Below are 23,985 nucleotides of genomic sequence, written 5' to 3'. Positions count from 1 at the left end.
TGTGTGTTTCCGAAAACTATAATTAACTATCTTAATTTAAATTTCAGAGTTTAAAAGTTATTTTTAAAGCTTTTCTTCATGTGTTTTCTACCAGTTGAATTTGTGGACATTTTTTAAACTGATCATAGCTGTATAGCCATAGTGTCTGAATCACAGGCAGTCAGTTCAGAAGTATGTGGAAACTGCTGCTTAATGCTGCTTGCACAAAGCAAAGTATGTGCATGTGTATTTATATCTGTGTGAATGCACCACACACACACATACACACACGTGCTTTTCTCTCTGTCAGTGGAAATTTCTCCATGATGAGTGACTGAAGGAAGGGAGAGGTAAAGTACAGGCCTTTATGAGGCCAACTTGAATGAGTGGTATGGCAGAATAAGACATATCAAAAAGTAGAGGTTGCTTTTTTGCAGTAGCAGTTATATACATATTCATCTCCTAAACCAACGAGCTTATTTAATTTTATTTCTTTTAATTCACGTATAGTTAACATATAGTATTAAATGAGTTTAAGGTGTACAATATAGTGATTACCAAGGAGCTTTGTTCGCAATAAATATTTGCCTCAGTGTTACCTGCAGCAGGTTGTTCTGGACTGAAAAGTGCTGATTGTTGTTATTCATTGACTTCCTGTAGAGGGAGTTGCACACTTTACTGATAGAAGCCATATAATAGCATATCTCAGGTGTATATTTTGTGCTTGGCACCATGCTAGGTGCTTCATATGTGGCCCACTTCCGCCATTGTTGTTTTGGCTTAGTACCTTGAGTTTAAATTTACTCTGTTAAATGGAATCTTTTAGAAATGGAATTCCTAAAAAGAACTCCTTTAAGATACAGTGTTGGTGCCTAGTTGAAAACTTCTAGGATTTAGTCAGTAGTATCATTTGTTCCATTTACCTTTTGTACCTTTAGTTATAACACATCTCAGACTTTCTAAATTGAAGAAACCTGTTTTTTTTAGTCTTTCCTTACATGGAGTTGCTTCTTTTTTTTTTTTCTTCTTTAATTATTATAATTGCCTTTCTCCACATCTTTTCTACCTGTCAACTATTTCTTGATGTGGTTATCAAAACTATAAGTATTATCATAAGTTCAGAAATTTTGTTCTTTTTGGTTTTGTGCTCATTTATTCAACAAACATTGTCAGGCTTACTGTTGGTGTTTAATAAATGTGTTGGGTATACAGAAATGAATATCTTATACCCTGTCCTCATACTGTGATAAGAGCCATATAAACAAATAATTATGCTATACTGTGATAAATGAAATTTAGGAAGTACAAAGTACAGAGGCAAGAGAAAGGAGCGAATGACTGAGGAAGAAATTCAAAGAGGTGGTAACTACTAAGTTCGGTATTGGAATGTGAAGTATCGTCTAAGCAGGTCAGAAGGCAAGGAAGGAAATTCCAAGCAGAGGAACCAGCATATCCAGAAGCACATATATATGAAACAGCATTTCAAGATCAAAACAGCGTTGCCAGGAGTTGAGTGTTACTAGAACATAAGAATGGGAGGGAATCTGAGATGCGAAGAATCAATCCTGTAAAGTTATATGTACTTTTGCAGTTGGTAATGGGGATACATTAGAGGAAGTGTAAACATGGGGGAGGCTTGATTGTATTTCTTATTTATTTGTTTTAATTTAATTTAATTTTATTCTATTTTATTGAAGATTTTATTTATTTGTTTGACAGAGAGAGACACAGCTTGTGTTCCACAAGCAGGGGGAGTGGGAGAGGGAGAAGCAAGCTTTCCGCTGAGCGGAGAGCCTGATGCGGGGCTCGATCCCAGGACCCTGGGATCATGACCCAAGCTGAAGGCAGACCCTTAACGACCTAGCCACCCAGGTGCCCCTGTTTATTTGTTTTAGAGAGAGAATGAGTGAGCGAGAGTTCAGAGGAGGGGCAGAGGGAGAGAGAGAGGCTTAAGCAGACTGCACTGAGTGAAGAGCCTGACTCGAGCTCAGTCTCATGACCCATCATGACCTGAGCCAAAATCAAGAGTTGGAGGTTCAACCGACTCTGCCATCCGGGTGCCCCTAATTTTGATTTTTTTTTTTTTTTTAAGATTTATTTATTTGAGAGAGAGAGAGAGCAGGTGTGCACATGAGGGGACGGGAAGAGGGAGAGAGAGAATCCTCCAGCAGACTCCCCACTGAGTGTGGAGCCCAATGCAGAGCTCAATCCCAGGACCCTGAGATCATGACCTGAGCCCAAACTAAGAGTCAGCCCCTTAACCGACAGAGCAACCCAAATGTCCCTAATTTTGATTTTTTTATGTTAATTTTTATGTCTATGGTAGTATATTTAATTCACCAGTTATTGAGTGCACTTTATGAAAAACCCTACCCTACCAGAGATTCTTGGCTAATGTCATGAGGTATCAATATAGATTTGGATGACTTTTTATTGGGTAAAATTAGTTCAGAAACCATTTTATTTTAAGTTACTGTATGAATTACTTAATTTTTTTCTAGGCCTTTTACCTTACCCAAGTCAGAGGCTAATCATATAACATTCATTCACTTGGCTTGTGAGCTTTCTCAGTTTATCTCCCTGTGTTCGCAGTGTTACCCCCATGTTGTCTTCTGTGTCATTTATGAAAATATTAGGAACCATCCCAAACATTGTGTTATGGAGGACACAAACAGTTGGGGAGATCCATTTTCTTCTGTACTTTATTTCTTCGTTTTTTACCAGTTCTTCATATGGGACACAAAATTATTCCAGATTCTATATTTAAAAATTCTGGGGGTGCCTGGTTTGTTCAGTTGGTAGAGCATGTGACTTGTGATCTCAGAATTGTGAGTTTGAGCCCCACAATGGGTGTAGAGTTTAATTAAAAAAAATTGAAATAAAAAAAAATTGTAAAAATTCTGTACATGGCCTTATTAAAGGTTTTTATAATTCAAATAAATTATATTTTTTGCATTTCTCCCTTTATGGAATCCATGTGGCCATTATAATAGCACATTCAAGAAAGCCCCTCTTGATACTTGTGCCATCTTAAGTCAAGTTGGAACTTTGTACCAGCTGTGAGCCAAACTCCACTGGGTAAAAGTAGAATAGGAATTTCTAATGCCATGGTCAAGTGTGTGTGGTGGTTTTAGATGAAGTAAGGCAGCACATCTCTATGCTTCTCAGCCTTCCCTGTGTAAGAACAACCTTCTCATTTTTCATAGGTTGAGAATTTTCTAATCACCTGATGTATCTACTTAATTTGATGATAGACTTAGTTTTAAGACCCATCTGAAGGGGTGCCTGGGTGGCTTAGTCACTAAGCATCTGCCTTCGGCTCAGGTCACGATCCCAGGGTTCTGGGATCGAGCCCTGAATTGGGCTCCCTGCTCAGCGGGAAGCCTGCTTCTCCCTCCCCCACTCTCCCTGCTTGTGTTCCCTCTCTTGCTGTCTCTCTCTTTCAAATAAATAAAATCTTTAAAAAAAAAAAAGAAAAGACCCATCTGAAAACAAAACTATTGGCTAAAATTTCTCAAACTTGTTCTATTGTAATAATCATTTGAATGACTGTGTATACCTGCCCATATTAGTAAAATTCATTGGCTTCTGCTAAAGCTCTAATGGGAATAAAATGGCAAGCTGACACATGTCCATTTGAATAAAAATCTGTTCATTTCACAAGCATCTGATAGGTTCATTGCCACAGGACTTCAAACCAGAAGCACTGGCTTAGCTGTGAAATAGCTTCTATTCAGTTTCTGAAAAGAAGTTCCTTTGGGTATAATGCTTTTTTATATGCTGTTAAAGTCTAAAAATAGTTTATTGGCTAGTTGTACTAAGGGATTAATTGATATTAAAAAGACTCTAGAATTGTAATTAAATACAGGGATAATACAAAAGACTTGAGAAAAATTCAAATAAGATTTTCCCATGGGTAAAATTTTGTTTACCTTTTTCCATACTGATCAGTCTTTTGGAATGTAATAGTGATGACTCTTCCACAATTTATTAATGTTTTTGCTTCCCTCAGCTTTGATAGAATCAATATTTTTAAGAGGACTTTCCCCCCTCTAGTGATAAAAGTTACGTATGCCTGTTAGGAAAAATACAAGAAAGTCATTCATCCCAAACTTAACCAGCATCACCATTTTAGCATATCTTCTAGTTTTTTCCCATGCATAAAAGTATTTTTATGTACCTGAGATTATGCTTGATATAATTTTATATCCTTCTGAATTTATCACTGTCATTTACATGTCACTAAAAACTCTTGTGAAAGTTTACACTGTGGACTCCTCTAGTTTATTTGTTCATTTTTCTGTTATTGGGCATTAGGTTATATTCACTTGGGAGGGGCATTCAAAAGAAAAACACAGTGAACTTAATTATGTATTTGTTTGTCTTTGTTTCTGAGTATATCCTTGTTCCTTAGAAGTGTAGTAATTGAGGTTATAAACATTAAAAAACTTATGGAAAAATTTAAACGTGCACAAAGTAAACAATGGTGTAATGAACTGTATACTTAATCACCAACTGCAAAAATCATTGACATAAGGAACTCTTCTTTCATCTGTGTCCTCCACTCCCTCTCAGTTATTTTGAATTAAATCCCAGATGCGTTTATTTATTTCATCTATAAATATTTCAGTTTTATATATCTAAGTTCTTAGTAAGTCAGTAGGAAAAGTAAAACTTACTATTTGTGAAGTATAATGCACATAACAGAAAAGAACATAAAACATAAACTTATTATAGTTCAGTGAATGATGAATACCCTTGTAGCTACTACCACTCAGTCAAGACTTGGAATTGCCACCACCTCAGAAGCTTCCTCATGCCCTCTCCCAATCACTAGTTTGTTTTTCTTCCCCAGGGGAGACTTCTAGCACTGTAATTAGTTTTACTTGATTTTGAGCTTTTAAGAAAAATAATATAGTGTATTCTTTTGTGTCTGGCTTGTTTTACCCAACATTGTGAGATTCATTCATGATGCTCTGTAATACAAAGACTTTAAAAGCATAGCCACATTACCAATGTCACAGTAAAACAATGAACAATTTCTTTCTTCTTTTTTAGATTTTATTTTTAAGTAATCTGTATACCCAGTGTGAGGCTTGAACTTATAACCCTGAGATCAAGAGCCGCATGCTCTACTGGCTGAGCCGGCCAGGTGCCCCTGAACAATTTCTTAATATCTTTATTATTCAAATTTCCCAAATCTTTTTTTTTTTTTTAAGTGTTTGGTTATCTCATTTTTCAGACAATGTCCGTCCATATGTTTTGTATGTTGCTATGTGTCTGAAATCTGTCTCTCTCTTTTTAAAGATTTTATTTATTTATTTGACAGAGAGAGACACAGTGAGGGAGAAACACAAGCAGGGGGGTGGGAGAGGGAGAAGCAGGCTCCCCAGTGAGCAGGAAGCCCCATGCAGGGCTCAATCCCAGGACCGTGGGATCATGACCTGAGCCGAAGGCAGACACTCAACAACTGAGCCACCCAGGCACCCCTCTGCAGTCTCTCTTAACCTATAGGTCGCTTCTCCCCCTTTTTCTTTTTCTTTTCTGGTGGAAAAACGTGGTCACTTGTCTTACAGAATTTCCCACTTTCTGGATGTTGCTGATTGTATATCCATGGTGTCATTTTTTTAAAAATTGAGATATATGTAATGTACATTAGAATGCACAGATCTTGTGTTCAGTTTGGTGAGTTTTGGCAGTGTAGTCGTTATTCAATTCAAAACAGTATACAGAGAACATTTCCATCTCAATGGAAGGTTCCCTTGTGCCCATTTGCAGTTAGTGTCCCTTTCCATCCCTGTATCTGACTCGTATCATCATAGATAGGTTTTCCCATTTGGTGTTCATATATATGTGGAATTTTAGCACGTTCTCTTCTGGGAGGGGCTTCTTTCATGTAATACTATATTTTTGAGATTTGTCCATGTGTTTTCATAGTTTGTTCCTTTTTATTGCTGAATATATTCTGTTCTGTATGGATAGCACGATTTGTTTATTCTCTTTTTGGTGGACATTTAGGTTTTCCGTTTGGGGTATTATGATATTCTTATGCAAGTTGGTATGGACCTGTTTTCATATACGAAGCCATAATTGCTAGGTCATACGATAAATGTATGTGTAACTTTAGAGATTGTTAAACTCCTAAAGTGCTATTCCATTTTATACTCCATCCCACCAACAATGTATGAGAGCTGCCCTTGCTCCATATACCTGAGAGCATTTGTTTTTGTTTTGTTTTTTTAAGATTTTATTTATTTATTAGAGAGAGAGGGAGTGAGCAGGGGGAGGGGGCAGAGGGAGAAGCAGACTCCCCGCTGAGCAGAGAGCCCAATGTGGGACTCTGGCATCATGACCTTAGCTGAAGGCAGATGCTTAACCAACTGAGCCACCCTGGTGCCCTCATTTGGTTTTTGATATTGACCATGCTAGCGAGTATGAAGTAGTATCTCATTATTTTAATTTGTATTTCTCTGATGGCTAATGATGTTGAATGCCTTTCCATGTGCTTATTGGCCATTTGTATATCTTCTTTGATGAAATGTCTATTCAGATCTTTTGCCCCCCTTTTTATTGGTTTGTTCATCTTTTAATTGTTGATTTGTAGATTCTTTTTTTTTTTTTTAAGATTTTATTTATTTGACAGAGAGAGACACAGCGAGAGAGGGAACACAAGCAGGGGGAGTGGGAGAGGAAGAAGCAGGCTTCCCGCGGAGCAGGGAGCCCGATGCGGGGCTCGATCCCAGGACTCTGGGATCATGATCCGAGCCGAAGGCAGACGCTTAACGACTGAGCCACCCAGGCGCCCCTGTAGATTCTTTATATGGATACAAGTTCTTTCTTAGATGTATGAGCCACAAATACTTTTTCCAGTCTGTAACTTGTCACTTTATATATTCTTTTTTTTTTTTTTTAAAGATTTTATTTATTTATTTGACACAGAGAGAGACAGCTACAGAAGGAACCCAAGCAGGGGGAGTGGGAGAGGGAGAAGCAGACTTCCCGCTGAGCAGGGAGCCCGATGTGGGGCTTGATCCCAGGACCCCGGGATCATGACCTGAGCCGAAGGCAGACGCTTAACGACTGAGCCACCCAGGCGCCCCCACTTTATATATTCTTAATGCTGTATTTTGGTGAGCAGAATTCTTTTTTATCATTCTTTTGCTTTTATGGCTTGTTACATGCTTTTAAAAATTTGATTCTAGAGACAACCTTTTGAGGGGGAATATGGTAGTGTCCTCATTTTGCTCATTAGGAAATAAAGGCCTGAAGAGGTAAAGAGACTTGTCTTAAAGTTATATAACTATTAAGCTGTAGAGCAGGGCGCCTGGGTGGCTTAGTTGGTTAGGCGACTGCCTTCGGCTCAGGTCATGATCCTGGAGTCCCGGGATTGAGTCCCACATTGGGCTCCCTGCTCGGCAGGGAGTCTGCTTCTCCCTCTGACCCTCCCCCCCCCATGCTCTCCTTCTCAAATAAATAAATAAAATCTTTGAAATGAAAAAAAAAAAGTTGTAGAGCAAAGCCTGGAAATCAGGTCTTTTCAGGTTGAATTTCTTTCCATTACGCTACATTCTCCCTTTCTCTTTTCCCATTAACTGAAAATGATACTGTGCTCAGCTATTTTCTCTTTTCTTAAGAGTTCTGTGCCCTCTTTTACTTTGGGCCTTTGCATATGCAGTTCTTCTGAATTGAACACATTTCCTCCTCTCTTTAATTCTGTTTATCATTCAAGTCTCAGCTTAGATGTTAGTTATATCCTTTAGGAAATTTTTGACATCTCCCTCCTTTCCTGCTAGATAAGGTTCTCCGCTTCTCTTTTCTGCAGATAGCAAAATATAACCCGATTGTCTTTCTACTTATTCTCTATAGATTCTGAGGGCAGGAGCCATGCCACACTTAGTAACCAGCATATTGACAGTGTCTGGCACATGGCAGATGCTAAAAAAATGTCATTAATTCAATTAAATATAATTCCTTCCTGGGGCACCTGGCTGGCTCAGTTGGTGGAGCATGGGACTCTTGATCTCAGGGTCCTGAGTTCAAGTCCCATGTTGGGGGTAGAGATTACATAAAACAATAATAATAAACTACCTTAAAATAAATACACAATATGTACATAAATACATAAATAAATTTCTCTCCCTGACTACTTGTGATAATTTTTTTTGTACTCTGTACTTAAACCAAACCCTATCATGGATTTAATTTAGCATTTTTGTAGCATCATGAGGTTCCATTTGTGATTGTTGAATTCCTGGAAGGATAACATATTTTAAAGTAAGGGTTACAAAAATTATTTTTTATTCCTAATATACGTAGGAAGTGTTTAAAATTATTGAATTTGAATATTTGACTAGCTTTAGGAAGTTTTCTTTACCCATCTACTTTTTTTTTTTTTTTTTTGAGAGAGCTCGAGAGCGAGTGGGGTGGGGGAGAGCAAGAGAGGGGGGTAGAGGGAGAGAGAATCTTAAGCAGGCTCCACGCCCATCATGGAGCTTAATGTGGGGCTCGATCTCATAACCCTGAGATCATGATCCGAGCCAAAATCAAGAGTCAACACTTAACGGACTGAGCCACCCAGGCCCCCCCCCCGTACTTTATTTTTATCCTTTGACTTTTACTACTGATATTGTCTTAAAACTTCAAAGTTAAACTGTATAATTGCCTGAATGATATTACATCTGAAAAACTAATTTCTGAATTTCATAGCTACTGTTTTTGTCTTTGAACAGCAGGCATTGACTCCATCTTTCATTCCTGAAGAGTAGATTCTTAAAAAGTAACTTGAAGAATTTACCGAAGTTGACAAGTGTTCTGTGGTTAGATTAAAAAATATTCTTAGGAAACATACACTTAAGTATTTAGGGGTGAAAGAGCCATGGTATATGCAGCTTACTACTCTTAGATGGTTTGGGACTAAGTGAGAAAAAAATATATATACATAACCCCCCACATATATCCACATATATATGTACCAGCAGTCTTCACTTTGCATGGTAGTGTGGGGCTATAAAAATTACCATGCAAGCTGAAACCACACAAGATGATCAACGGGAAAAATTATGAAGTGACCTTTTAAATTTTTTGTTAAGGGCGCCTGGGTGGCTCAGTCGTTAAGTGTCTGCCTTCGGCTCAGGTCATGATCCCCGGGTCCTGGGATCGAGTCCCACATCGGGCTCCCTGCTCAGCGGGAAGCCTGCTTCTCCCCCTCCCACTCTCCCTGCTTGTGTTCCCTCTCTCGCTGTCTCTCTCTGTCAAATAAATAAATAAAATCTTTAAAAAAAAATTTTTTTTTTGGTTAAAATATTAAAAAACTATTTCATTGTTGGTTATAAATGTATGAGGAAATGCAAAAATAGTAAAACTGATATTTGGTATACTTCTTTATTTAGGTACACTAATTTAAAGGATTAGAAACATTGAATATTAAAGTGTTTTAGGGGCACCTGGCTGGCTCATGCAGTAGAGCATGTGACTCAATATCTGAGTTGTGAGTTCAAGTCCTGTGTAGGGCGTGGAGCCTACTTAAAAAGCAATCAGTCGGGGCACCTGGGTGGCTTAGTTGTTAAGTGTCTGCCTTCGGCTCAGGGCATGATACCAGGATCCTGGGATTGACTCCCACATCGGGCTTCTTGCTCAGCAGGGAACCTGCTTCTCCCTCTGCCTGCTGCTCCCCCTGCTTGTGCGCTCTCTCTCTCTCTGACAAATAAATAAATAAAATCTTTAAAAAGTAATAATAATAAAAGACATTAAAAAACATATTGAGCAGTTTAAGTAGTGCTTGCCTGCTCTTGTCATATAACTTACAATGTGGAGCAAGTATCTTTTGGATGCCATGGCTTCTATCATTAATCCTTTGCACTTTCAGTGTCATGTAATATCTTTGAGAGTTCTTTTTTTTTTTTTTGCTGGTGTCACTTCCTCTGGGACGTCTTCATCCTTGTTGTCGTAATCACTTTCCTTATTTATGTTGAAAACTTTGCCTGTACTAAGTTCCTCTGATGCATGTAACTCCATTTATTTCCTATTCAGATTTTACTTCCAGTATTATCACTTTTCATTTCTTTGCTTTCTTTTCTTTTTTTAAGTAGGCTCCATGCCCAGTGTGGATCCCAGTGCAGGGCTTGAACTCAAGACCTGAGTTGAGATGAAGAGTCAGATGCTCAACCAACTGAGCCACCCAGGCACCCCTCATCTTTGCTTCATTTTCATCTTTGTAGGCCAATTCTCTCTCTTGATTGTCCATTTTTGTAAATGGGTTTATCACTGGTAGACTAGAAGGTAACACAACTACATGCTATTTGCTGTTTGTATGTACAGAACTGAAAAACATGGCCAGTGACTCATCACTAACAGACTTTGAAAGAAGTGATGAGATTGGTTACTGATCATGATGCACATCTGTTGTGGACTGAGGAACCCACAGTAAAGTTTATATTTTATTCAACCACTCACAGTTTATATACCATGGTAATTAAAATTTGAAGGATGTTTTTGGGGGACTGGTGTTACTTAACTGTGGTAATTGAAATTTGTGCATATTGGGAGTATGCAAAACCAGTACTACCAGTATAAAGAGCATGTACAAATGAATACAAATGCTTTGATCTTTATAATGTTAGAAAAATTAACTCCTTGCAGGAAGATTTATGTTATTGTATTCATTTTTACTGACTTGTAGCTATGGTTTACAGGAAGAATCAGATGAGACTATATGTATATAAAAATCCTTTGTTAACCATGACACATCATAGAGAACGAATGTGTGTTATGGTTGGGCAACCTACATATAATAGCTCTAATATGCCAGGTGGTATTTTAGACATTTTACATTTATTAGATATGTTATTTGATTTTTAAAGCAACCTCTGAAGTTGGCAGTATTTTATACAATCTCATTTTATAGATGAGGAAACTGAGGCCCAGGGTTTATGTAAGTTTAGTAGGTAGCAGATCCAGAATTCAGAGTTAGGTCTCTTTGATACCAAATTCATATGTATTCTACAACTCCATTCTTTATGGGGGTTGTTGGGGGTCCTCCCAGAGACCCTTTGATAGTGGCAAAATTGAGACTAAAACATGAGGAAAAGAACATTTTAGTTAAATTTTAAGTTTATGAGGCTTTAGGTGGTTAGATTCAGGATAAATATTTTGGCAAAAATACTGTATCACTTGTGTGTATTTATTGTATCCTACCATGAGACACAGTATCAGGTTGCCTCACTCTTGGTGATGCTAGGTTTGATAACTTTGTTACAGGTATGACTGTCAGGTCTTTCCTGTAAAAATGTATTTTGTTCTTTGTACTTAGAAATAATTTATGAGGGCGCCTGGGTGGCTCAGTCGGTTAAGCGACTGCTTTTGGCTCAGGTCATGATCCTGGAGTCCTGGGATCGAGTTCCGCATTGGGCTCCCTGCTGAGCAGGGAGTCTGCTTCTCCCTCTGACCCTCCTCCCTCTCCTGCTTTCTGTCTCTCATTCTCTCTCTCTCAAATAAATAAATAAATAAAATCTTTAAAAAAAAAAAAGAAGAAGAAATAATTTATGAAAAAAATTGTGGGATGGTACTCTGAGATTCTCCCAAAAACTTTTCACTGATCATCTCTTTATTGTCCTTGCTCTGATATGCTTTAATCTATAAGAATTACCAAATAAATTTTTTTAAAGATTTTATTTTTAAATAATCTGTACAGCCATCGTTTGACTCGAACTCACAACCCCAAGATCAAGAGTCGCATATTCCACCAGCTGAGCCAGCCAGAAGCCCCCAAAATTACCAAAAATTTTAAAATTAAGTAGCATTTTTTTAAAAGATTTTATTTATTTATCTGAAAGAGAGAATGGGAGAGAGAGAGAGAGCATGAGATGGGGGAGAGTCAGAGGGAGAAGCAGACACCCCGCTGAGCGGGGAGCCTGATGTGGGCCTCAATCCTGGGACTCCAGAATCATGACCTGAGCCGAAGGCAGTTGCTTAACCAACTGAGCCACCCAGGCGCCCTAAATACATATTTTTTATTGTAGGAAAGAGAACTAGATGATCTCAAGAGAAAAGGTCCAAAGGCACCATTGAACTTTTATATTTTTATAACTTTTTAATTCCTAAATTTATCTCATTTTATTGTTTTTAAAGGTAAGAATCTTTTTTCTATTTTTTAAGAATTTAAAAAATTTAAAGATTTTTATTTATTTATTTGACAGAGAGGGACACAGCGAGAGAGGGAACACAAGCAGAGGAAGTGAGAGAGGGAGAAGCAGGCTTCCCACAGGAAGCCCGATGTGGGGCTCGATCCCAGGACCCTGGGATCAAGACCTGAGCCGAAGGCAGATGCTTAATGACTGAGCCACCCAGGTGCCCCAGAATTTTTAAATTTTTTTTAAGAGGAGAGGAGGGACAGAAGGAGAGAGAGTATCTTTTTTTTTTTTTTTTTGAAGATTTTATTTATTTGAGTGAGAGCACGTGTGCAAGAGAGAAAGGAGAGCACGAGCAGGGGGAGGGGTGGAAGGGCAGAGGGAGAAGTAGACTCCCCACTGAGCAGGGAGCTAAGGATGGACTCCATTCTAGAACCCTGGGATCATGACCTGAGCCAAAGGCAGACGCTTAACCAACTGAACCACTGAGGCTCCCCGAGGGAAAGAGAATCTTAAGCAGATTCCATACCCAGCCCCAATGTGGGGCTCGATTTCATGACTCCGAGATCATGACCCAAGCTGAAATTAAGAATTGAATGCTCGGGACGCCTGGGTGGCTCAGTCGGTTAAGCGTCTGCCTTCGGCTCAGGTCATGATCCCTGGGTCCTGGGATCGAGTCCCACATCGGGCTCCCGGCTCAGTGGGGAGCCTGCTTCTCCCTCTGACCCTCTCCCCTCTCATGCTCTCTCTTGCTCGCTCTCTAAAAAATAAATAAAATCTTTAAAAAAAAAAAAAAAAAAAAAAAAAAGAATTGAATGCTCAATTGACTGAGCCACCCAGGTGCCCCAGTATTTCCTAAATTATTTTAGAATTATGTATTCTTTTTTTTTTTAAGATTTTATTTATTTATTTGACAGAGAGAGGGAACACAAGCAGGGGGAGTGGGAGAGGGAGAAGCAGGCTTCCCGCCGAGCAGGGAGCCTGATGCTGATGTGGGGCTCGATCCCAGGACTCTGGGATCATGCCCTGAGTTGAAGGCAGACACTTAATGACTGAGCCACCCAGAGGCCCCTAGAATTATGTGTTCAATGAAGTATGTCAAAGGCACTATTGTTACAGTCTAGTAGAACGCAACACAACATACACATACACATTTGGCCTGTTAAAATTTTCTGAGTTTTTGGGGCGTCTGGGTGGCTCAGTCGTTAAGCGTCTGCCTTGGGCTCAAGTCATGATACCAGGGTCCTGGGATCGAGCCCCGCATCGGGCTCCCTGCTTGGCGGGAAGCCTGCTTCTCCCTCTCCCACTCCCCCTGCTTGTGTTCCTGCTCTCCCTATCTCTCTCTCTGTCAAATAAATAAAATCTTAAAAAAAAAAATTTTTTTTCTGAGTGTTTTTTTTTTTTAATTGTCATCAGTAAGCAAGATACAGCAATCAGTTGTAGAAACTTTAAAGAGAAGACAGAAGTTGAGCTTTACTTGGTTGGTCTAGTCTGGCAAAAGAGTTATTTTATGGTTATAAGTAGATAGAACTGGGTAGATTGTGGTGATAGGAAACTGGGTAGATTGTGGTGATAGGAATTCAGGAATCAGGATTAAATAATGGCTTTTCTGGAAATGGTAAATCATGAACTGGTGAGGGAAGAGAGCCAAAGAAATCATAATTTTAGAAAGTAAGGTGGGAAAAGCACAATATAGAACTTACTTGTCTTTGGGGCGCTTGGGTGGCTCAGTCAGTTAGGTGTCTGCCTTCAGCTCAGGTCATGATCCTGGGGTCCTGGGATCAAGCCCTGCATTGGGCTCACTGCTCAGCGGAGAGTCTGCTTCTCCCTCTGCCCCTCCCCCTGCTCGTGCTCTCCCCTCCCCCCAAATAAATAAAATCTTTAAAAAAAAAGGAACTTAGTTGTCTTAATATCTGAGTGAATTTACTGAGACCCACTGAGAGGGTGAGGAGGTAACTGTGTTGGGGGCAGGATGAAAGAGGGAGGGAAAGGAAAACTATAATTGTTAGCTTTTAAGGTTTTGATGTTCTTGAAAAAGTCATGAGGTCATCATTTATAAGGAAAGATGGTAGATGGGAGAATAGAGTTTGGGAAAGGAACTTGAAACAGCATGTGTAGTATGAACTGATGCTACTGAATATAAAATGAGCAATACCAAGACTGTAGATTGGACGTAACCGTTTCTTCTTCTTCTTCTTCTTCTTCTTCTTCTTCTTCTTCTTCTTCTTCTTTCTTCTTTCTTCTTTCTTCTTTCTTCTTTCTTCTTTCTTCTTTCTTCTTTCTTCTTTCTTCTTTCTTCTTTCTTCTTTCTTCTTCTTTCTTCTTCTTTCTTCTTCTTTCTTCTTCTTTCTTCTTCTTTCTTCTTCTTTCTTCTTCTTTCTTCTTTCTTCTTTCCTTCTTTCTTCTTTCTTCTTCTTTCTTCTTCTTCTTCTTCTTCCTTCTTCTTCCTTCTTCTTCCTTCTTCTTCCTTCTTCTTCCTTCTTCTTCCTTCTTCTTCCTTCTTCTTCCTTCTTCTTCCTTCTTCTTCCTTCTTCTTCCTTCTTCTTCCTTCTTCTTCCTTCTTCTTCCTTCTTCTTCCTTCTTCTTCCTTCTTCTTCCTTCTTCTTCCTTCTTCTTCCTTCTTCTTCCTTCTTCTTCCTTCTTCTTCCTTCTTCTTCCTTCTTCTTCCTTCTTCTTCCTTCTTCTTCCTTCTTCTTCCTTCTTCTTCCTTCTTCTTCCTTCTTCTTCCTTCTTCTTCCTTCTTCTTCCTTCTTCTTCCTTCTTCTTCCTTCTTCTTCCTTCTTCTTCCTTCTTCTTCCTTCTTCTTCCTTCTTCTTCCTTCTTCTTCCTTCTTCTTCCTTCTTCTTCCTTCTTCTTCCTTCTTCTTCCTTCTTCTTCCTTCTTCTTCCTTCTTCTTCCTTCTTCTTCCTTCTTCTTCCTTCTTCTTCCTTCTTCTTCCTTCTTCTTCCTTCTTCTTCCTTCTTCTTCCTTCTTCTTCCTTCTTCTTCCTTCTTCTTCCTTCTTCTTCCTTCTTCTTCCTTCTTCTTCCTTCTTCTTTTTCTCCTTCTCCTTCTCCTTCTCCTTCTCCTTCTCCTTCTCCTTCTCCTTCTCCTTCTCCTTCTCCTTCTCCTTCTCCTTCTCCTTCTTCCTCCTTCTCCTTCTTCCTCCTTCTCCTTCTTCCTCCTTCTCCTTCTCCTTCCTTCCTTCCTTCCTTCCTTCCTTCTTCTTCTTCCTTCCTCCTCCTCCCTCCTCCTCCCTTCCTCCTCCTCCCTCCTCCTCCCTTCCTCCTCCTCCCTTCTTCCTCCCTTCTTCCTCCCTCCTTCCTTCTTCCTCCCTTCTTCCTCTTCCTTCTTCCTCTTCCTCCTTCTTTTCTTCTTTCTTCTTTCTTCTTTCTTCTTCTTTTTGCTATAGAAAACTCTTCAGTTTATTATTGATTATAAACTATAATGCCATGTTTTCCCTATCATTTTAGTGGGTTTTATCTATTTATTCCTTAATTGGAAGTAAGTATTTTATAAAAGTTTTCAAAGATACATAGCTTTCTGATCTCATTTAGGATCATGTTAATGTTTGAAACTCTCAGAACTTGACTGAGTACTAAAGTTAATTTGTAGTGAAGATTTCCTGAACTAGATAAAAATAACCAGAAAAACTATGCAAGATGGAAGTTGAAACAGAGCTAATATTTATTAAAGTGTCTGCCATGTAAGTCCAGAGTATGTAATCAACTTAGAAACAATGCTGTTATGAAAGATTTGGTGTATAAGAGTAGAAATAAGCCTTGTGTGTATTTCATCCAGGCTTAACCACATCTCTTGTGCCATCCTGGGAAAGGTCAGGTTAAAAGATAGGCTGTTCACTGGATTTCAAGAGTCATTGAATGTAGCTAAACCTTATTAAAGTAAGAAGGAAAGAATTTCAGGAATCAAGGGCTTCCCCAGGGACTGAGTAGTTCCCTTACATTAGAGATTCTTGTAGCAAGACTCTTCTAGTGGTGATGTAAATCAAATTGGTACATATTGATTGAAGGAAGTGTCTTTACTAGATCGTTTATAGTTGGTGTAAAGAAAATTACGGGGTTTCTTGGGTAGGTAAAACTCAAATCATAGATTTTTTTTCCTTTATTAGAAACAGATCCATACCATAAAGTGCAGTCCGGCTGAAACTGTCTATTGTACTTCACTTAGAATTAACCAAAATAGCTGAGGTATGGGCCTGTGTACCTGGCTCAGTACTACAATTCTACTTAAATCTCTTAAAACTTTAAGTAAGTTCAGGATGCTACAACCATGTTCAGCATGGTTAATAAGCCAATCAAATACCTCAGAATGTTCATACTGCTTGCTTTATTGAGGCTGACAAATAAGCAAATTTTCTTTTGGAGCTCTTTAACAAGGGCAAAAGTTAAAAAGTGTTTTCACTCCTGAATTAACTCAGTATTCCTTTAGCAGGACTATAACTAATATGTTAAATTTCCTGTGTTTGCTTTAGTGTGGTTTTGGAGTTCCTTTTGGGTCCCAACATTTGTGTGACCTTGAACAGGGCACTTCCTAACTTCTCTGAGTCTCAGTTTACTCATTTCTAAATGGGGGGGGGGGGGACAATAATGGTATCTTCTTAGGGTTGTTTGAGGATTTAATGGGATAATGAATGTAGACTACTTTGTAAACAATGAACTTTCAATAAATATTATAATTTTCAAAACTGAATAAGTTATATAACCAACTAGTTCTATGTATTTTAGATCTGACTGGTTTTTAATTGTGCAAATAAAATATGAATGCATTATTGCACAAAATTAAAGTTTTACAGATAAGGTTAAAGAGGCTCTTGAACTCTCCAATCCTAATCCCTTCCCCAGAAGTAACCATTTTTTTTTTTTAAAGATTTTATTTATGTATTTGACAGAGAGAGATAGCGAGAGCAGGAACACAAGCAGGGGAAGTGGGAGAGAGAGAAGTAGGCTTCCTGCTGAGCAGGGAGCCCGATGTGGGGCTCGATCCCCGGACCCTGGGATCATGACCTGAGCCGAAGGCAGACGCTTAATGACTGAGCCACCCAGGCACCCCAGAAGTAACCATTTTATCAGTTCATGTATCTTCCATGTCTTTTTCTGTACACACACAGTTTCTACTTTATAGATTAAGAATTAAAAAGATAGTGATTTAGTAACTTTGTAAATATTTACAGTTACTAGTTATTAGAATCTATATTTTGTAGGCTCAGTAACCAAAGGATAGCAAAATTCTCCAATTTGTTATAATCTTGAGCCAAATTACAGATTTTTTTTATACACCTAGAAAGGCTTAATCAAAGGGAAGAAGCCAGAAGAAATAAACATAGCTTCAGCCATTTAGCTCAAAAATGTACATTTGCTTTTCTGGCCAATAAATAGATCAAAACTTATGAAATTTACTGTCAGCTTATCTTAAATTCCACAACTAGGGGTCAAAGATATTGTTTGTAGTCTGACAAGTAAGAAATATTTCCTTTTCTCAAAAATGTGAAAATTTTGCCACTTTCTTTTTGGGGCAAGGAAGGCATTTGGGGAAGGGTAGTAGGAAAGAGTAATTGAACTATTAGCTTATCATCGATCCTCAAGTATATTTAAATTACTTTTGTAGTGACTGTGGCATTTTTGTTTGTAATCTGTACGCATTGGGAAGTAGATTCCAGGCCACTTACGGAAGAAGTTTGATCTTGAAGTGAGGTTAGTTCTCTAAAAGCCACTTGTTCTGACAGAATTTTCTTTTTAAGTAAGGGAATGTCAGGAGGAAGAGGCCACAGTTAATTTGGGAGCAGGGATCTGAGTTGGAGAGTGTGGATTTGCATGATCTCTCTTTCGGGAGTTAGAAGTCAGTTGGATACAATTACGTGGAGGGGGTTGGTGGACAAAGGAAAATGCCAAGTTAAAATGGTGTTCTCTCTCATCACTTTGGGAGAGTGGTGGTGGAGAGTGGAGCAAAAAAGACTCATCTCCTCTTCTTTCATTCCAGTCTTCAGGCTGAACCTGGTGATGAAAGCCAAAGGACAGAACTCCCAATCCAATATATGTGTATGGGAATGTGTAGTAAAGTTCCTCTTACTCAGAATAGAGATGTGAGAACTTCCTTTGCTTGGATGATATCATGGAGGGTTCCAGAGCAGGGATTGAAGTTAGTTTGTAAGTTTATGCCTTGGTGAAGGGTTGTTTACTTTATTATCATATGAAAATATAGAACAATTCCAGCATATGTTGCTTTGGGAGATTCATATACATACATTAAATCACTTTCTTGGTAGCTCATTTTTAAGCTTGCTTCTGTTGCTTCTTCCAAGAGCTAGATTGTCCTGTCCAGTATAGTAAGCCAGTGTCACATATGGCTATTCAGCATGTGAAATGTGGCTCATCTAAATTGAGATGAGAGTGTAAAATACACACTGCATGTTGAAGACTTAGTATGGAAAAAGAATGTAAATTATCCCTAAATGTTTTTATAATGATAACATTGAAATGCCCTTTTTTCAGGGGAGGGGTTGTAAAAAGGTGATTTTTATTAAAGCACGGGGACAGGACCCATGGGCAGAAAGAGATACCAACATATTGAAATGCTATTTTGATTACATATGAATAGATTTATTAGATTAAATAAAATATATTAAAAGTTAATTTCACTTTAAAAAAATACAGCTGCTAGAAAGAATTACACATGTAGATGACATTATCTTTCTGTTGGGCCTTGCTGGTCTAGAACAACCTGCACTAGGAATAAATAACTTCTTTTTCTTGCTGTAAAATTTCATATGGGTCATTCCAGAGATGTTGAGTAATTTTAGTACAATAAAAATGTTTAAGGGCGCCTGGGTGGCTCAGTTGGTTAGGCGACTGCCTTCGGCTCAGGTCATGATCCCAGGGTCCTGGGATCGAGTCCCACATCAGGCTCCCGGCTCGGCGGGGAGCCTGCTTCTCCCTCTGACCCTCTCCTCTCTCATGCTGTTTCTCTCTCGCTCACTCTCTAATAAATAAATAAAATCTTAAAAAAAAAAAAATTAAAAAAAATGTTTAAGCAGTCGTTTAATTTCTATAGTTAGATTTTTTTTCCCTCTTGGGGGGAAAAGTGTTGTTTTTTTTTTTTTTCAAGTTTTTATTTAAATTCCAATTAGTTAACATACAGTGTAATATCAGTTCAGGTGTAGAATTTAGTGATTCATCACTTACATACAACATCTGGTGCTCATCAAAACAAGTGCCCTCCTTAATACCCATCACCCATTTAACCCATCCCCCTGCCTGGGGGAAAATTTTTTTTAATTTAATTTTATAAATCAGTGGGAATATAGGATTACAGTACCAAATTATGTGTGTTGTGTGTTATGTGCATGCATGTGTTATTTTTCAGGAATTCCTGTATTGTAGTGATCATGATGCATCTTATACCCATGTTCACAAGGCACAGGTCCAACCAGTCCTCCTACCTGATTAAGCCTGTCCATAGAAAAGCATTACTTTTCCAAAGGAATCTGGAACCAGGTATATTCCTCAGCCCAGCTCTTATCAACTCTTATTCCCGAGGAATGTGGAACATTAATCTTAACATGTCTGATTTTGTATTGGGCAATCCCAAGCCAGTTTTCTACATTCATGAAATACATTTTTCCCCAAACTTTTTTATTTGTTTATATTTAAAGATTTTACTCATTCATTTGACAGAGAGCACAGCAGGCAGAGGGAGAGGGGGAAGCCGGCTCCCCGCAGAGCAGGGAGCCCGATGCAGTTTCAATTCAGGAGTCAATCCTGTTTAGTCATTGCATTTAATTATGACTCTTTAGTCTCTCTTTATCTAGAACAGAGGTCAACATACTACAATCCATGTGCCAAGTCTCGCTAGCCACTTGTTTTTATACAGCTCACCAGACAAGAATAGCTTTTACATTTTTTTTCTCCTATATCAATAAAAAAATTAAGGTAAAACTCACATAACATAAAATTAACCATTAACCATTTAAAAATGTATAATTCATTGGCATTTAGTATATTCAGTAGGTTGTGTAACTATCACCTCTGTCTAGTTCAAGACATTTTAAGCACCCAAAAGAGAAACTCTGTATCATTAAGCAGTCTCCCCATTCCCTCTCCTGCAGCTTCTGGTAAACACTAGCTGACTTTCTGTGTCTGTGGATTAACCTCTTCTGGATGTTGCATATAGATGGAATCATACCATAGGTGACCTTTTATGTATGGCTTTTTCCACTTAGTGTTTTTGAGGTTCATTCACATTTGTAGCATGTATCAGCATTTCATTCCTTTTTATGACTGAATAATCCATTGACAGAGGTATACGACATTGTTTATCCATTCATCTGTTGACGGATGTTGGCATTGTTTCTATGTTTTAGCTGTTTTTTTTTTTTTTTTTTTTAAAGATTTTACTTATTTGAGAGCAAGAATGAGTGAGAGAGAGAGCGTGAGTGTCATGGGGGAGGGACAGAGGGAGAGGGAGAAGCAGACTCCCCTCTGAGCTGGGAGCCCGATGCAGGTCTCAATCCCGGGACCCCAGGATCATGACCTGAGCCAAAGGCAGACACTTAACTGACTGAGCCATTCAGGCGCCCCCTTTTAGCTCTTTTGAATAGTGCTGTTATGAACATCTGTATATAAGTATTTGTTTAGGTACCTGTTTTCAGTTCTTTGGTTTTAACATTTTTAAATGGTTGAAAAAAATCAAAAGAGGCATAGTATTTCATGACATATGAAAACTATATGAAATTCAAATTTCAGTGTCCATAAATAAAGCCATGCTTATTCATTTATGTGTTGTCTATGGCTGCTTTCATGCTGCAGTGGCAGAGTGGAGTAGTTGTGATAGAGACCATATGTTCCACAAAGCTTAAAATATTTACTCTCTGGCCCTTTGTAGTAAAAGTTTGCTGACTCTGAACAGTCCCTCTGTCTTTGTGTTTTTATGACATTAACTAGTGTTTTCTGTTGTTTTTTTAACTAATAAGACTTTATTTTTTAAGGATTTTACTTATTTTAGTGAGAGAGCACGTGAGCGTGGGGGGTTGCAGAGGGAAAGGAAGAGAGAGAGAATCCTAAGCAGACTCTCTGTAGAACCTGATGTGGGGCATGATCCCACGACCCTGAGATCATGACATGAACCAAAATCAAGAATTGGACGCTCAATCAACTGAGCCCCCTGGGCACTCCAAGACTTTATTTTTACTTGTTATTATTTTTTAAGATTTTATTTATTTGAGAGAGAGAGAGCAGGGGACGAGAGGGAGAAGCGGACTCCCTGCTGAGCAGAGAGCCTGATGTGGGACTCAATCCCAGGACCCCGGAATCATGACCTGAGCCGAACGCAGAAGCTTGACTGACTGAGCCACGCAGGCACCCTCAAAACTTTATTTTTAATGGAGTTTTTTTTTTAAAGATTTTATTTATTTATTTGAGAGATAATGAGAGCATGAGAGGGGAGAGGGTCAGAGGGAGAAGCAGACTCCCCACTGAGCGGGGAGCCCTATGTGGGACTCGATCCTGGAACTCCAGGATCATGACCTGAGCTGAAGGCAGTCGCTTAACCAACTGAGCCACCCAGGCGCCCTAAAGGAGTTTTAGATTTGCAGACAAATTGAGCAGGAAGTAGAGTTCCCACATACCCCTCCTCTGCCCCCCAGTTTCTCCTACTGTTAATATCTTGCATTAGTTGGCACAATTGTTACAATTGATGAACCTACATTGACATGATATTATCACACAAAGTCCATAGTTTGCGTTAGAGTTCACTCTTTGTGTTTATAATTCTGTGGGTTTTGACAAATGTGTATCGTCATGCATCCGTCATTACAATTATCATACAGAATAGTTTCACAGCCCTAAAAATCTATGCTCCACCTATGTATGCCTCCGCATATCCTTTTCCCCTTTCCCTCACACCAGCTGCTAGTGATGTTTTTATTGTCTCTGTAGTTTTGCCTTTTCTAGCATGTTGTATAGTTGGAATCCCAAATATAGTATGTAGCCTTTTCAGCCTGGCTTCTTTCACTTAGCAATATGCGTTTAAGGTTGCTCCATGTTTCTGTGTCTTGGATAGTTCATTTCTTTTTATTGATGAGTAATATTTCATTGTATGACTGTACTGTAGTTTATCTATTCAGCTACTGAAGGACATCTTGGTTGCTTCCAAGTTTTGGCAATTATGAGTAGAACTCCTGTAAACGTTTGTGTGCAGGTTTTGTATGGACATACTTTAAAGAAAATACGGTAGGGCGCCTGGGTGGCTCAGTTGGTTAAGCGACTGCCTTCAGCTCAGGTCATGATCCTGGAGTCCCGGGATCGAGTCCTGCATCGGGCTCCCTGCTCAGCAGGGAGTCTGCTTCTCCCTCTGACCCTACCCCTTCTCATGCTCTATCTCATTCTCTCTCAAATAAATGAATAAAATCTTTTAAAAAAAAAAGAAAAGAAAAGAAAATAGGCTATTAATTAATTAATTATTTTTGAGATTTTATTTATTTGAGAGAGACAGAGCATGAGCAGGGGGAGAGGCAGAGGGAGAGGGAGAAGCAGACTCCCTGCTGAGCTGGAAGCCCAACGCAGGGCTCGATCCCAGGACCTTATTATTTTTTAAGGTTTTATTTATTTGAGAAGGAGAGCGAGCAGGGGGCAAGAGGGAGAAGTGGACTCCCTGCTGAGCAGAGAGCCTGATGCAGGACTCAATCCCGGGACCCCGGAATCATGACCTGAGCCGAAGGCAGAAGCTTAACTGACTGAGCCACGCAGGCACCCTCAAAACTTTATTTTTAATGGAGTCGAAGGTAGATGCTTAGCCATCTGAGCCAACCAGGCGCCCCCAAATAGGCTATTTTTTAGAGCTGTTTTAGATTTCATAGCAAAATTGAGTGGAAGATAGAGAGATTTCTCATATATCCCTTCCCTGCTATGTGCACATAGCTTCCTTTAGTATCAGAATCTCACACCAGAGTGGTATATTTATTAACACTTAATGAACCTACATAGACATTACTCCCGAAGTCTGTAGTTTACATTAGGGTTCACTTTTGGTATTGTACACTGTATGGGTTTTGACAAATGCATGATTATATATATTGCACCATTCTAGTATTTATACAGAATAGTTTTCACTGTCTTAAAAATCTATGCCCTGCCTACGTCTACATCTCTTCCTCTCCATATCCTCTGGCACCACTTAACCTATTACTATTCATAGTTCTGCCTTTTCCAAAATGTCATATAGATGGAATCATACAGTATGTGTATAGCCTTTTCGGATTGGCTTCTGTCACTTAGTAATACACATTTTAGGTTTCTTTCGTGTCTTTTCATGGCTTAATAGCTCATTTCTTTTTAGAGCTGAATAATATTCCATTATCTGGATGTACCACAACTTATTTATCCATTTACTTAAGAACATCCTTGATTGCTTCCACATTTTGTCAGTTATAAATAAAACTGCTGTAAAATTTGTGTGCAGGTTTTTGTGTAGACTTAAGTTTTCAACTCCTTTTGCCAATTGGCTTATCTTTTCATTCTCTTAACAGTGTCTTACACAGAGCAGTTTTTGATTTTTTTAAATTAAATGGTAAAGTTCTGAGCAGTTTTTAATTTTAAGGAAGCCCAACTTACCCATTTTTTCATTCATGGATTGTGCTTTTGGTTTTATAGCTAAAAACTCATTGCCAAGCCTAAGTTTTCGATTATCTTCTAGAAGTTTTATTTTTTAATATTTATTTGTGCTCGCTTCAGCAGCACATATACCAAAAAGATATTTGAGAGAGAGAGAGTGCATGCACGGTTGGGGGGTGTGGCAGAGGAGAGAGAATCCAAGCTGACTCCTCGCTGAGTGTGGAGCCCAGTGCGGGGCGCTGTCTTATGACCCTGAGATCATGACCTCAGCTGAAACCA

General features: G+C 38.8%; 1 protein-coding gene across 6 annotated transcripts in view; it reads left to right on the top strand.

Moving 5' to 3' along the window:
* Nucleotides 1–23,985, top strand: part of KDM2A (lysine demethylase 2A) — a 114,481-nt gene that overhangs the window by 16,718 nt on the left and 73,778 nt on the right. Inside the window, exon 1 of one of the 6 annotated variants that reach the window (XM_045893198.3) lies at nt 6,962–7,109. The exons of the other annotated variants lie outside the window; for them this stretch is intronic. The gene's annotated coding sequence lies outside the window, so the exon portion shown is untranslated. Of the gene's footprint in view, nt 1–6,961; nt 7,110–23,985 lie in introns of those variants that run through there. 6 annotated transcript variants of the gene reach the window in all.

The sequence above is a fragment of the Mirounga angustirostris genome, unplaced genomic scaffold (assembly GCF_029215605.1).
Source record: "Mirounga angustirostris isolate CCGP_5_RB_7025 unplaced genomic scaffold, mMirAng1.0.hap1 SCAF_13, whole genome shotgun sequence".
In the NCBI taxonomy this organism is placed as follows: Eukaryota; Metazoa; Chordata; class Mammalia; order Carnivora; family Phocidae; genus Mirounga; species Mirounga angustirostris.
Note: the sequence above shows the minus strand (reverse complement) of the source record. Positions and strands in the feature narration are given on the sequence as shown.